The sequence below is a fragment of the Colobus angolensis genome, unplaced genomic scaffold (genome assembly GCF_000951035.1).
Source record: "Colobus angolensis palliatus isolate OR3802 unplaced genomic scaffold, Cang.pa_1.0 Scaffold250, whole genome shotgun sequence".
NCBI classification, from domain to species: domain Eukaryota; kingdom Metazoa; phylum Chordata; class Mammalia; order Primates; family Cercopithecidae; genus Colobus; species Colobus angolensis.
This window is the reverse complement of record NW_012115711.1, coordinates 125,535-140,330: the sequence shown is the minus strand read 5'-3', so window position 1 is coordinate 140,330 and position 14,796 is coordinate 125,535. Positions and strand designations below refer to the sequence as shown.

General features: G+C 48.6%; 1 protein-coding gene across 2 annotated transcripts in view; it reads right to left on the bottom strand.

Moving 5' to 3' along the window:
- GPR173 (G protein-coupled receptor 173) overlaps positions 1–11,837 on the bottom strand; it is a 28,067-nt gene extending 16,230 nt beyond the window's left edge. For both annotated transcript variants that reach the window (XM_011946554.1, XM_011946553.1), the window contains exon 1: positions 11,121–11,837. The gene's annotated coding sequence lies outside the window, so the exon portion shown is untranslated. The remainder of the gene's footprint in view (positions 1–11,120) is intronic.
- Positions 11,838–14,796: the final 2,959 nt, after the last annotated feature.

The window sequence follows — 14,796 nt, the reverse complement described above, 5'->3', positions numbered from 1 at the left end:
TTTTCCTACCTCAGCCTCCCCAGTAGCTGGGATTACAGGCACCCGCCACCATGCCCGGCTAATTTTTGTATTTTTTGTAGAGACGGGATTTCTCCATGTTGGCCAGGCTGGTCTGGAACTCTTGGTCTCAGGTGATTCACCCGCCTCGGCCTCCCAAAGGGCTGGGCCACCACGACCGGCCGTCATTTTTTTAATTAAAAAATTTGTTTTTGGCTGGATGCAGTGGCTCACGCTTGTAATCCCAGCACGTTGGGAGGCTTGGGTGGGTGAATTACCTGAGGCCAGGAGTTCGAGACCAGCTTGGCCAACATGGAAAAACCCTGTCTCTACTAAAAACACAAAAATTAGCCGGGTGTGCTGGTGCATGACAGTAATCCCAGTTACTCGGGAGGTTGAGGCACGATAATTGCTTGAACCTGGGAGGCAGAGGTTGCAGTGAGGTAAGATCGTGCCACTGCACTCCAGCCTGGGCGACAAGAGCAAGGTTGTGTCTCAAAAAAAAATTTTTTTTCACTTTTTACCTCTTGTGTATATGTAGGGAGTTTACAGGGAAATATGTACTTTATGGAATAAATTTTAAGAACTATATACGTGTGTGTGTGTGTGTGTGTGTGTGTGTATATCTACTTTTTTTTTTTTTGAGACAAGGTCTCGCTCTGTCACCCAGGCTGGAGTGCGATGGCGAGATCTTGGTTCACTGCAGCCTTGAACTCCTGGGCTCAAGGGATCCTCTCACCTCAGCCTCCCAAGTCGCTGGGACTACAGGCATGTGCCACCATGCCTGGCTAATTTTTCTATTTTTTGTAGAGACAGGTTCTGGGGTGTTTTTTTTTTTTTTGAGACATGGTCTCACTCTGTCACCCAGGCTGGAGTATAGTGGCATGTTCATGGCTCACTGCAGCCTCGAACTCCTGGGCTCAAGTGATCCTCCCACCTCAGCCTCCCGAGTAGCTGGGACTATAGGTGCACACCACTACACCTGGCTAATTTTTCTATTTTTTGTAGAGATGGTATTTTGCCATATTGCCCAGGCTGGTCTCAAACTCCTGGGCTCAAGCAATCCACCCACCTTGACCTCCCAAAGTGCTAGGATTACAGGTGTGAGTCACCACACCTGGCCTAAAACATATTTTATTTAAAATAAAGTAATGGAGCTTTAATCTTACACAGCTAAATTACTGATTATATATTTGTTGAGCTGATTTAAGGGTTAAAAAAAAATCTATTTAACAAAAATTAAATGGCCGGCATGGAGGCGGAGGTTGCAGTGAGCCGAGATCACTCCACTGCACTCCAGCCTGGGCGACAGAGTGAGACCCTGTGTCACACACAAAAATTGTATTGAGAGTTTTATTTTTATTTTATTTTATTTTTTATATTTTGAGACGGAGTCTCACTCTGTGGCCCAGGCTGGAGTGCAGTGGAGTGATCTCGGCTCACTGGAAGCTCCGCCTCCCGGGTTCACATCATTCTCCTGCCTCAGCCTCCCGAGCAGCTGGGACTACAGGCGCCCACCACCACGCCCGGCTAAAATGTTTGTATTTTTAGTAGAGACGGGGGTTTCACCGTGTTAGCCAGGATGGTCTCGATCTCCTGACCTCATGATTTGCCCACCTCGGCCTCCCAAAGTGCTGGGATTACAGGCGTGAGCCCCTGCGCCCTGCCGAGAGTTTTATTTTTTAACTTCAAAGCCTTCTTAATAGTCTTTCTTCTACGGGAAAAAAAAAAAAAAAAAAAAAAGGAATACAGGTCTAGGCGGTCTAGGCGAAATGCGTTCACCATTTACATAGGCACTTACAGACATACATACACATGAACCAAACTACATGAACCTACACGCTTACAGATACAGTGTTACATGCACAGACATAAGAAAACATAGGTCAAGTCCTGCTCACATCCTATAGATCCAGGCTCTCCCATGCGCCACCCCACTGGTTCTTATACTGAGAGATTAAAACCCCCTCTATTATTATACAAAGCCACTCTCACAAATCTGCCCTGGAACACATCCATATACACAGAGTACAGACCTGCTCACACATACAAGCACATGGCTCAGCCTCACTGCTACACACACACAAAGGCAAGCAGGCATCTAGAGCAATGCAGACTGAAGCATACACACCCACATAGCCACTGATGTTTATAAATACAGAAAGACTCTCAGATGCACACTAGCCCTTTATATACACACACACACGCACGCACCTGGATCATCACATATAAACCTGGATACCAGCCTTCTGACATAGGCACTCGCAACAGATATTCACATACATACATTTACATATTGACCCCTACAAACCTGTTTACATAGGCAGATAAAAACACACTGGCATGCACACACAGATAGAAGCATGCTCACATGTGCAGACACACCAGCAGTGCAGGTCACACCCACACTCACAGACACTACACTACCACAGATACAGGCATGTGCACTCATACACCCAGATGTGTGTGCACTGGGAAATACACACATGGGGCCAACCCCCTCCATTCACGCCCGGGACACATGCTTCCTTTCTCACATGTTCGTGGTTTTATATGCACACTGGGATACACAGAAGTACAAACCCACTTTCATGTACAAACACAGATACACACAGGATATGCTCATTCTGTCACACAGACATATAGACACAGATAACAGGGCAAATATGCACATAGAAACCCCATTCACACTTGCAGATGGACACATACTATTACACACTGGCATGGCTAATAATTATGGTAATACATAATGGCTTATATGGTGCAGAGGACTCATTACATGCCAGGCACTGTTCGAAGTGCTTTTCTTTTCTTTTCTTTTTTTCTTTCTTTTCCTTCTTCTTTTCTTTTCTTTTTTTTTTTTTCTTTTTTGAGATGGAGTTTCACTCTTGTTGCCCAGGCTGGAGTGCAATGGCACGATCTTGGCTCACTGCAACCTCCACCTCCTGGGTTCAAGTGATTCTCCTGCCTCAGCTTTCCGAGTAGCTGGTATTACAGGCATGCGCCACCAAGCCTAGCTAATTTTATGTGTGTGTGTGGTTTTTTTTTTTTTTTTAAGTAGAGATGGGGTTTCTCCATGTTGGTCAGGCTGGTCTCAAACTCCCGACCTCAGGTGATCCACCCACCTCGGCCTCCCAAAGTGCTGGGATTACAGGTGTGAGCCAACGCGTCCAGTCTCTAAGTGCTTTTCATATAACTCACCCAATCCTCATCCTATGAGATAGGTAATAGTACTCCCACTTTTACAGATAAGACACTGGGACTTTGTTGAGCTTAGGTGACTTGCCCAAAGCCATACAGCTAATAAATGGCAGAACTAGGATTCGAACACAAAAGCTGCCTCCAGAGACCTTGCAGATCCAACTTACATGTAGAAGTACACTCACCTCATGCACAAGTACAGATACATACCACTTTAGCACAAGCACGTGCACACCCAATCCAGCTGATACACTCAGGTACAAATGGCCACACACACTTAGTCACATACATAAACAAACATGGACATGTTCACATTTACAGACATTCCAGCAGAGATAGATGTGCCCCAGGAAATATATATACATTCATACACATGTCCACAATCACACACCCTACCCAGACACACCCACATTATTGAACACACAAAACCTCTAGATATACCACTTGCACACTCACACACAGATACAGTCACATTCTCAGATATATTCCTCACCCAAATACTCACACATGCTATCCTCATACTCACATGCTGGCCACATACTCACACATGTGGCCAGATGCAGCCACATGCACACCCCCCAGATTCACTCACACTCACACACACACCCACACACTCTCACACCACCCAGAGATGACACATCCTATTTATATATACACATCCTGATTCATAGCCATGTAGACATTCAGACACAGGCTGAGCCCTGCTCACATCCTATAGGTCTTTGCGGTCTTAGATATACCCCGCACTCTCACATGCTCCAACTCAGATGTGCCCACATTCTTCTCAAATACACCTACTTTCAAACATATACCCAACACTGATACACCCACACCCTCTCACGCAAATCCCATCTAAATACACCCGTTCTCATATACACACATCTCAAATGAACTTACACGCACAGGCCCTCCACACTTATGCAAACTCCCAATTCAGCACACCCACACTCTCACATCACACAGATACACTCAAACTTGTACCCCACCCCAACTCAGAGCCCTCATACCCGAACCAGGTGCACCTACAATCTCTCTCTCTCTCTCACACAGTATTAAGACACACCCACAATGACACACATACTTTCCAAAGGCACTACACTTACCCACACCCCATCCAAGTACTCACACTCACAAATTCCCAAGCCAAATACATCCACACAGACACACACATCATTCTCATACCCATACACACACACACACACACTCCAAATACAGCCCCACTCTCACAGCACACACACACTCCAAATACAGCCCCACTCTCACAGCCCCTATCCAGACACATCCATCCTCTCCTACATCATCATCTAGATTCATCCCATATAGACCATGGAGATCCACTCAAAGCCACATGCACCACCCAGTTATAACTCCATCCACACACACAACCCACCTGGACATATCCAACTCTCACACATGCCATCCAGTGGACCTCTGCACACGCCCCACTCCCCAGATCCACCCATGCTTTCATCTCCTCCACACCACCCACAAGCACCCACACTCCATACACACACTTCCCACTCAGCTGTGCCCCCAACTCTCTTTTACACAACCCATCCAGTTATACACATTCACATCCACACCCAAGTACATATATGCCCACATTCTCCACCCAGATACAACCAAAGCTCTCATCACACGCCATCCAGACATACCTTACTACACTCTCCATCACCCAAATATACCCATGCTCTCACTTGCCTACCATCCGGATACACCCACATTCAAACCCACTCTACCCCCAATATATCCACACACTGTCTCACACACAGCCCAAATGTACCTACACACCTTTTCTTTCACACACCATCCGGATACATCCACACCTCACATGCAACTATATTCTGATACACCCCCCCACTACATCCACACTTGCCTCCAACCCAGTTAAACCCAAACTCTCACACCTCATCCAGATACACATACATGCTCTTCCCATGGGAGACATGCATGCTCACGCCTCTACCACACTCAGAAACACCCCCATTCTCTCTTACACACAAACACAATCTCGACCCCCCAATTCTCTTAATCACCATCAGCCAGATCTACTCGCACTGTACACACACAATGCAGATACATCCATACTGTCTCACACACACCACCCATACACACACTCCATAGACATCCCCAATTATATACACCCCCACCCTCACCCAGATGTGCCCAAATTCTCTTTCTCATGCACACCACCCACCCTATCTCACCATTCAGATAAACCCACACTCACACACCCCTCAAATACACACATCCTCACACATATCCCCAATCCAACTCTCACTTATACCATCCTCCACCCACACAGGCCACTTTACATACAACCACACTCACCCCACACTCCCAAACACACCCAAATGCCTCACATGCACACCCTACCCAGAAACACCCATACACCCATGTGCTCTCTCTCTTTTTTTGTTTGAGACGGAGTCTAACTCTGTTGCCCAGGCTGGAGTGCAGTGGGGTGATCTCGGCTCATTGCAACCTCCACCTCCTGGGTTCAAGCAATTCTCCTGTCTCAGCCTCCCGAGTAGCTGGGACTACAGGCATGCACCACCACGCCCAGTTGTATTTTTAGTAGAGATGGGGTTTCACCATATCGGTCAGGCTGGTCTCAAACTCCTGACCTTAGGTGATCCACCCGCCTTGGCCTCCCAAAGCGCTGGGATTACAGGCATGAGCCACTGCACCTGGGACATGCTCTCTTACACACATGCAGACCACATCCTTTCTCTCTCACCAGATATACCAGTCTACACACACATGCACACACACACACACACTCTCTACTAAGATCCTTTCATTTTTTTTTTTTTTTTGAGGCAGAGTCTCGCTCTGTCACCCAGGCTGGAGTGCAGTGGCGCTATCTCAGCTCACTGCAAGCTCCGCCTTCTGGGTTCACACCATTCTCCTGCCTCAGCCTCCCGAGTAGCTGGAATTACGGGCACCTGCCACCACACCTGGCTAATTTTGTTTTTGTATTTTTAGTAGAGACGGGGTTTCACCGTCTAGATTTCTGCCTGGATGGCATAATTTGGGTCCTCTCAGTGAAAACTATTTACCAACCCTAGATACCATACAATGCCACTCTACTCTGGGCCTTTGATGGTTGGGGGGATGAGAAGGGAGGCCTTTGTGTTTCAAATAATCTTTTTCTAAATGGGCCTCTTTTCCCCAGTAGGACATCGGCCATGATTGGTGCCCACTTCTTGAGTGTGAATAATGACAGGAATTATCCTGAGACCCCCACAAAAGCCCAGTACATGGTCAAGGCCAGAGAAGCCCCAGAATGGGGGTCACAGGCATCAGGTGTCATAACTTGCCAATCTGCAGGATGTCTACACACTTACAGACAGACATAGTCTCGCAGGGAACCAGTGACTCTCAGTCATACACATAAATACATACTGAGGTACACAGACTTGTAAGTATCCTCCCTTTTCATCCCCTTGCCAATAAGGCCCAATCTGCACAGGCCCAAGGCCAAGTATCTCTCTCTCACATCGACTGATGGACGCATGCACAAACACCTACACTTATCCTTACACATGGACACACTCACACTGTACTTAGTCACATGTGTACATCCGTTTACCCTTTTTTTTTCTTTTTTTTGAGACAGAGTCTTGCTCTGTCGCCCAGGCTGGAGTGCAGTGGCGCGATCTCAGCTTACTGCAAGCTCCGCCTCCCGGGTTCACGCCATTCTCCTGCCTCAGCCTCCCGAGTAGCTGGGACTACAGGAGCCCGCCACCACGACTGGCTAATTTTTGTATTTGTAGTAGAGACGGGGTTTCACCATGTTGGCCAGGATGGTCTCAATCTCCTGACCTCGTGATCCGCCTGCCTTGGCCTCCCAAAGTGCTGGGATTACAGGCGTGAGCCACCGCACCCGGCCTGTTTACTCTTGAACATAGGCATGCATGCATGACATACATTCACATGACATAATGCCCACGAATGACATACATTCACTCACAAACACAGGGGTACATACATGCATACCTTCACATGTCCACAGACAGACTTTGTATCACACCCAAGGAGATGATGAACAAACATGGAGACAGAGAGGCAAGCTCCCAAATGTGTGCACACACACACCCAGACATGATCACATATATTTACACACTCACACACCTGTGTGGGTGTACTCACACACATAAACACCTAGATATGCACATGCTTGTAAATGACATGAAGTACAGATACGCAGACACTCCTAACACAGACTTGTACACACAAGTGGGCATGTTCACATGCACATAGACTTGTTCATTAATTCATTCCCATATGCATACAGTCAGACATAGAAATACAAATGTACTCACAAAACATGCTCACACTATCACAGCCAGATATGTACATCATGTACATTCCTACAAGTGCATACACCCATATGAGAAGCTACACAATAAAGAGGAATCATTTACACCTACATTCTCACAGATGGACTTGGACACAAAGGTATATTCACACACATGCACACATGGAAGTACACTCACATACACACAACTGTACATCCATCCACACAAGGACTGATCCACGCTCATCATAGACACACACATCCTCACACACATCCTCTCTCTGTCACACACACACACTTAAACACACTTATAGGCTGAGAGGGGCATGCATGGACATTACCTTACACTGTGTTCTACAACATATGCTCCAGAACAAAGATGCATTAACACAAACACATACATGCAAATAATTAGAACTGTACAAACTGGCACATTCACACATATGAATATACCTCTGTGTATGCCTGTCTGAATGTACAGGCATACACACAGGCATATTCACACACACACACACACACGCGGATGTGTATGGACAGGCAGGCATATACAGACATGTTCAATGAAACATACACAGCCAGATGTTCACACATACTAGCATATACACTCACATATACACTCACAATCACTCACAGGCATATTCAAATACACATTCACACTCAAACACTCAGAAATTCAGACAAAACACATAATGAGACATGCACATCCAAGTAGCTACTCATGCATGCCACAATCAGACATTTACTCACACATAGCAGTGTACACACAAACACAATTAGACATATAGACAATGCACCATTTCACCTATGCACACAGCATTTTGCGTGTGTGTGTGTGCAGACAGGCATACACTCCCCCACACAGCCATACTCACATACACAATCAAATGTGCACACGTAGGCATACCCACAAAGTAGATTTTCATTCACACACTCTCCCCTACCCATACAATTAGTTCTCCTTATACTAGTGTGCCCACCTACACTAACATTTCCCTAATCGGATGTGGACATAAAGGTTTGTCTATAGGTGATATACACTGGAATATGCACACATGGACATCTATATAATTTAAAATGCTGGAGAACCCACATACAGACATTCACAGAAAGTCAAAAGCCTACTCACACAAATGCAGTACAGACACACTCATATATACACACACACATATACACCCTCTCATACATGCATGGACATGCACATATATGCCCTTACACTCACAAACGCACCCTTTAGATGCACCTACACTCATGAGCACACACCAGTATGCACAATCAGATACAACTAGGCATTCATCTAATTGGGCAAGCACACCCAGGCATTCTGAAACCCACACACTCATACACATACAACCAGACACGTACACTCAAAGAAAAACTGATGCCACACACATATACAACCAGACATTCAACAGGCCTGATGGCTCAGAGAAAACACACCCACACTCAGGCTCAAAATCAAACATGCCCATTTGATCACCCAGACAGACATGCAAAGTCATGCCCACCCCACAGTACACACACAAGCCTACCCAGATACCCACACACTCACACGCATGCCATCACACGGCCTGCTCACACACATAGGTTCATACACAGCCACATTGCCCATGAACAGACGTGCACACACAAACTACACACTCAGCCACACATTTCCAGTAGCATATATACACCCACGCTTGGGCCCAGAGGCCTCCAGACCACAGACCAGGTCCTCTCCCACACCAAATGCTTCTTCAGAAAAGTCTACTTTGCCTCAAAGTCCCCCTCCCTGCCCCCACAGAGATGGTCTTCTGTGCCTCAGTCTTTCCCCATTCCTTCTCTTCCCTTGGTCACCAACCCCACACTCTGTGTCCCATCACATCTCCACACCCCAAAATCAGCCAGCAGACCCCATTCTTCCTCATCCCAGGCTCTAGGTGAGCAGCTCCCCGGGAGGCGTCCCTCACAGGTCTGGCTGCTGCATGGGCCACACCCCAGCTCTACCCGAAGCCCTGTGATCTCAGGAGCTTCAGCCTCATCTCCAGGCCCTGCCAACCACTGACCACAGGCCAAACTCTTGCCAAGTCTCCCCTCAACAGGGAGACACATACATCACCAGGGCCAGGAAGGCTGCAGCCTGCAAGCCAGGCCTCTGCTGGCTCATGGGGGCTCAAGCCTCTGTGTGTGTGTGCATGTGTGTGTGTGCACAAACAGGGACAAGTGCAGGGAAAGAAGCCTGGAGTGGGGTGGGGGAGGGAGGCTCTGCCCATAACCACTTATCATTCTCTACAAATGAGAAGTATTAACACAAGGCTTCTCCTGCCTCTCTTCCACTCCCCTCCATCTGCCCACTTGCTGCCCTCCCCAGATCTCTGCTGAGACCCTGGAGAAGAAGGACCTGTCCCTCCTCCAAGTAATCAATAACACTATTAATCATGAATAATCTGCAACAATATTGACCGTGAGCTTTGCTGACATTGCTTCAGTGCCACCTCGATGCGCATCTCTTACACGCACCAACTCATTCAATCCCTACACACACCCATCAGGGAAGGGTTATCGGTCTCTTTGACAGATGGGAAAACTGAGGTTCAGTAAGTGGCATGCTTCCACTAAAGTTGCAGAGCTAGTAGTTGGGGGAAGTGTCCCTGGGAGGATCCATGTTCTGTATGTACCAGGCTTTCCTGCCCTTCCAGATATACAGACCTCTGGCTACCAGACCCCATTCTTCCTTGTGGCACAAGGCCACAAGATCTGGGGGGTCCCAGACACAACATGGGCATCTGAAACAGAGACACATAGCCTTGTGGTGGAGGCTGGGTCCCACACTGTAGGCATAACCATGTTGTTCCTGGCCCCTGCAGGTTGTCATGGGCTTGATCTTTGCCCCCACAGAACCATCAGGCAGCCTAGGGCCTGGAAGTGCTCCCCACTACCACCTCACCGTCCTTTAGCCCTACAGTGGCTTCCTCCCTCTAGCTGGGAATCGGCAACATCTTCAGTGGTGAGTGAGCAAAACTCTGCTACCTGTAGGGAGAGATGGGGGGGGGTGCAGTGGTGGAGGAAGGAAGGAAGGAAAGGAGGAAAGAAGGAATGGGGGGTGGTCTGGGCTGGGAGCAGCTTCTCTGTCATGTCTACCCACCTGCTTGCTACCCAGGTGCACACATGCACACACACACACACACACCCTGCCAGCAGGCCAAGGATCCGGGAAGAGAGTGGAGGAGGAGGGAGAGGGAGAGGAGCAGCCGCAAGAGGCTGAGCCTGTAAAGGCCGAGGGTGCAGGCATTGTAAAGGAACACGGCCGGATCCCAGGCATCCCTTCCACAGCCAGAACACAAGGAAAGATTAACACAGCCTCATGCCCAAACGCAACCATGATGACAAAAACAGACCCTGTGAGGGGAAACAGGTGGTGGTTCCCTTTCTTATGGGACATTTGAGATTGGGGAAGATGGGGGTAAGATGAGGAGTCCCCAGGCTTGGGTGCCAAGGAGCCCCTGTGATGGAGCAGAAAGAGACTAACAGAGTCAGAGAGAGACGGAGAGCATGGCAGTGATGGAGACTCTGAAGTATGTGTGGGGAGACAGAACAGAAGTCCCAGCCCCCAATCCTTGGTGGAGGGATGCTGACTGCTTACCTGGGCTCTCTCAGCAGGGATGTCTTAGAATCCACGATGGGGACTCAAGCTGTCTCACCCAGGTAAATCACAGCCCGGGCCACATTGTGGGACCCTCAGTGATCTGGCAGCCAGTGACACTCCTGCTTCTGTTGCCGTGGATACAGCCGGGCTGGTCTAAATCGCAGGCATCAGGGAAAGCAGGCACCGGAGGGGTGCACTGGGTAGGGCCGGGGGTGTTGGGGAACACCAGGTGGGCAGCACACAGCCTTGGGGTGCCCAACTAGCTGGCAGGTGGGGGTCCCGGCAGGTGCTTCCTCCACTATACACTCCCACCCCCATCTTCATGCTACTGCCAAGCTGGGAGGGGGGCCAGTGCTGGCCCCTGCTACCCGTCTGCCTGACTGGCTGCCGGTCCCCCTACTCCCCCCACCGCCCCCTCCGTCTGCCTGCTGGCCGCCGCCTTTTGTCCTCAGAAGACACGGTCCCCGCGGGGCCTCTGCCAAGCCTCCAGCAGATGCTCAGGGGCCGGGGCTCCTCCCTGGGAGCACACGGGCCATGGCCTGGGAGAGCCCCAGATTGGGGGGGCTCTCATCCAGGCTCACCCCGCTCCCCGGGCCTGGCGGCGATGGGGAAGAGGTGCAGGTCCACAGCCAGAGGCAGCAGCAGAGGTGGTGTTGGGGAGGGGATGGACGCCAGAAAGAGGGGGTGGGGTGGAGAGAGAGGCTGGCCTGATAGCTGTGTCCCGGGTTTTAGATCCGGGTTGAGGAGGGTGGCTCAGAGCATCCGAGGGGGGTCCTCATGCAAAACGAGGGCACTAAGGGACTGCCGGAGGGACCCTCTTGGCCTGGGAACCACCCTGGTGCACACAAATCCAGGTCCCACGATGCTGGGGACACCCATCCTGGATAGAGCATCAGTGGGGAATCTGGGGCCATAAGTTGGACCCCATCAGGCCTGTCCGTCCCCCCTCTCCTCGATTTGCACGGTCCCTGCCTCAGGGGCGGGCGGAGGAGGAGGGAGGCAGGGAGGGAGAGGGAGGGAAGGAGGAAGGCTGAGCAGGCAGGGAGACTCCCAGCTGCCAGCCTGGTCCTCCCTGGGGCGGGGCGGGGAGGGGGGGCTGGCGAGGCCAGGGAGCAGCCGGCTGGCTGGCTGACTGGGTGGGGACGCTGGCGTGGCGACTGTGCTGCCAGGACAATAGCTGGCTGGGGAAGTCAGGTTTGGGCCTTTCTGAGATGCTAGAGAGAGGCATGAGTGGAGGTGGGAAGAGATGGCCAAGAGGCTGCTGAGAGAGCAACTCACATGGGCTACAAGTGCGTAGGGGACGCTAGGGTCTGGGTCGGGACAAAGGTCCGGCGAAAGTTTCTCAAAAGCTTTGGACTGGGAGGCATGCTTAGGGCCCGGAGAGGTGGGATTCATACACTGATTTAGAATGGGGTTCTATGGGCATTTTTCCCTGCAAGGTCTGGAGGTTGGCTGGGGGTGGGGGAGGGGGGGAAAGGAGCGCTGCCCAACTCTGAACAGCCCCCTCTCAGGATATCTCCTATGCCATCCCCACTTTCTTAGGGCCAGCAGACAGGCAGAACCCATACTTAAAGCTGTGTCCTAGGACAGCAGCATAGGAGAGGTGAGGAGAATGTTTGGTAGGCAGAGATGTGGACAAGGAAAAAAATATTTGTTTCAAATATGATTAAATTGGGACCAGATGATGCTTCAGTGGTTCCCCTAAGTTACAGCATTCAAGAATTCAAATTATCTTGATATAAGAAATTGTGTTTTATTTCCTTTCTTCCTTCATCCATTGGTTCCTTCATTTATGACAAATGGCTTTATGTTAGGCCCAGTGCTGGGCACTAAAGTACCGGGTGACTCAGACCTGTGCTCTCTGCCCTTAGGAAATGCAGGCTCTGCTACCAGACTGTGGACCTGGAACCCACTTGTGTCTGAATCTCCTGGAGAACTTGTAAAGTGTAGATACCCAGGCCTACCTCCCAGAAATACTAATCTAGGAGGTTTCAGATGGGGCTCCAAAACCTGTATTTTGACAAGGCCCTCCGGTGGTCATTTTTATGCCCACATGCTTTGGGGAGGGAGAAAAATCCATGGAAAATTAGAAAATGTTTTGGAGGCCGGGTGTAGTGGATCACACCTGTAATCCCAGCACTTTGGGAGGCCAAGGCAGGAGGATTGCTTGAGTTCAGGAGTTTGAGACCAGCCAGGACAACATATTGAGACCCTGTCTCTACAAAAAATTTAAAAATTATCTGGACATGGTGGTGTGGGCCTGTAGTCCCAGTTACTTGGGAGGCTGAGGTGGGAGGATCACTCGAGCCCAGGATGCTGCAGTGAGCTGTGTTCTCACCACTGCACTCCAGCCTGGGCAACAGAGCAAGACTCTGTCTCAAAAAAAAAAAAAAAAAAAAGGCAAAACAAGCTGGGCACGGGCTCACGCCTGTAATGCCAGCACTTTGTGAGGCCAAGGCAGGCAGATTGCTTGAGCTCAGAAGTTCGAGAAAAGCCTGGCCAACATGACAAAACCCTGTCTCCACTAAAAATAAAAAAATTGGCAGGGTGTGGTGGCGCACGCCTGTGGTCCCAGCTACTCCAGAGGTTAAGGTAGGAGGCTTGCTTAAGCCCAGGAGGTCCAGGCTGCAGTAAGCCGAGATCGTACCACTCCACTCCAGCCTGGGCGACAGAGCAAGACTCTGTCTCAAAAAAAAAAAAGGCAAAACAATAAGGCTTCTAAAATATGATATAAGAGAATACTTTTATAACCTTGGGGTAAGGAAGGAATTGAACAAGACAAGAAGTAATTACCATAAAGGAAAGGAGTGATACATTGAACAGCATTAAAATTTAAAACTTCTGGTTATCAAAGGATACCATTAAAATAGTGAAGAGATAAGTCATAGAATTAGATGAAATATTTGCAAAATATATATCCAGTAAAAGGCTCATATCCAGAATATACAGATAACTTTTACCAGCCAATAAGAAAAAGACAGATAACAATAGAATAATAGACAAGACACTTGAACAGGGACCTTGCAAAAGAGGATAGCCAACCGGCCAAAAACTTAGGAAAATGTGCTCAACCTCATTGGTGGTCAAAAAAAATACAAAATGAAACCATGCTCACTAGATTGACTAAAAAGAAAAAGACAATATGGAATATTGGTGAGAATGTGGAGTGATTAAAGCTCTAATACGGTATTGATGAGAGTATAAATTGATATAGCCACTTTGGAAACTGTTTAGCAATATCTACTAAGGTGACCACATGCACATTTCATAACCCAGCAGTTCTACTTTTAGGTATGTGCCCATCTGAAATGGGTATATATGTTTACCAAAAGACATGTATGATAATGTTCATAAAAGCACTATTTGTAACAGTGCAAACTGGAAACAACCCAAATGCCATCAATAGGAGAATGATACATAAATTGTGGTGTATTTGCACATTGGAATAGTATACATCAATGAGAAGAAATGACTCACAACTACAATATGGATGAATCCCACAGACATTACACTGAGCAGAATAAACCAGACAAAAGAATACTGTATGATTCCATACATATAAAGTTCAAAACCAGGCAAAACCAATATATTGTGATAGAAGTCAGAATAGTGATTACCGCTGGGGTCTGAGTAGGAGGCCCAAAGAGACTTTCTTTCCTCTTTCTTTCTTTCT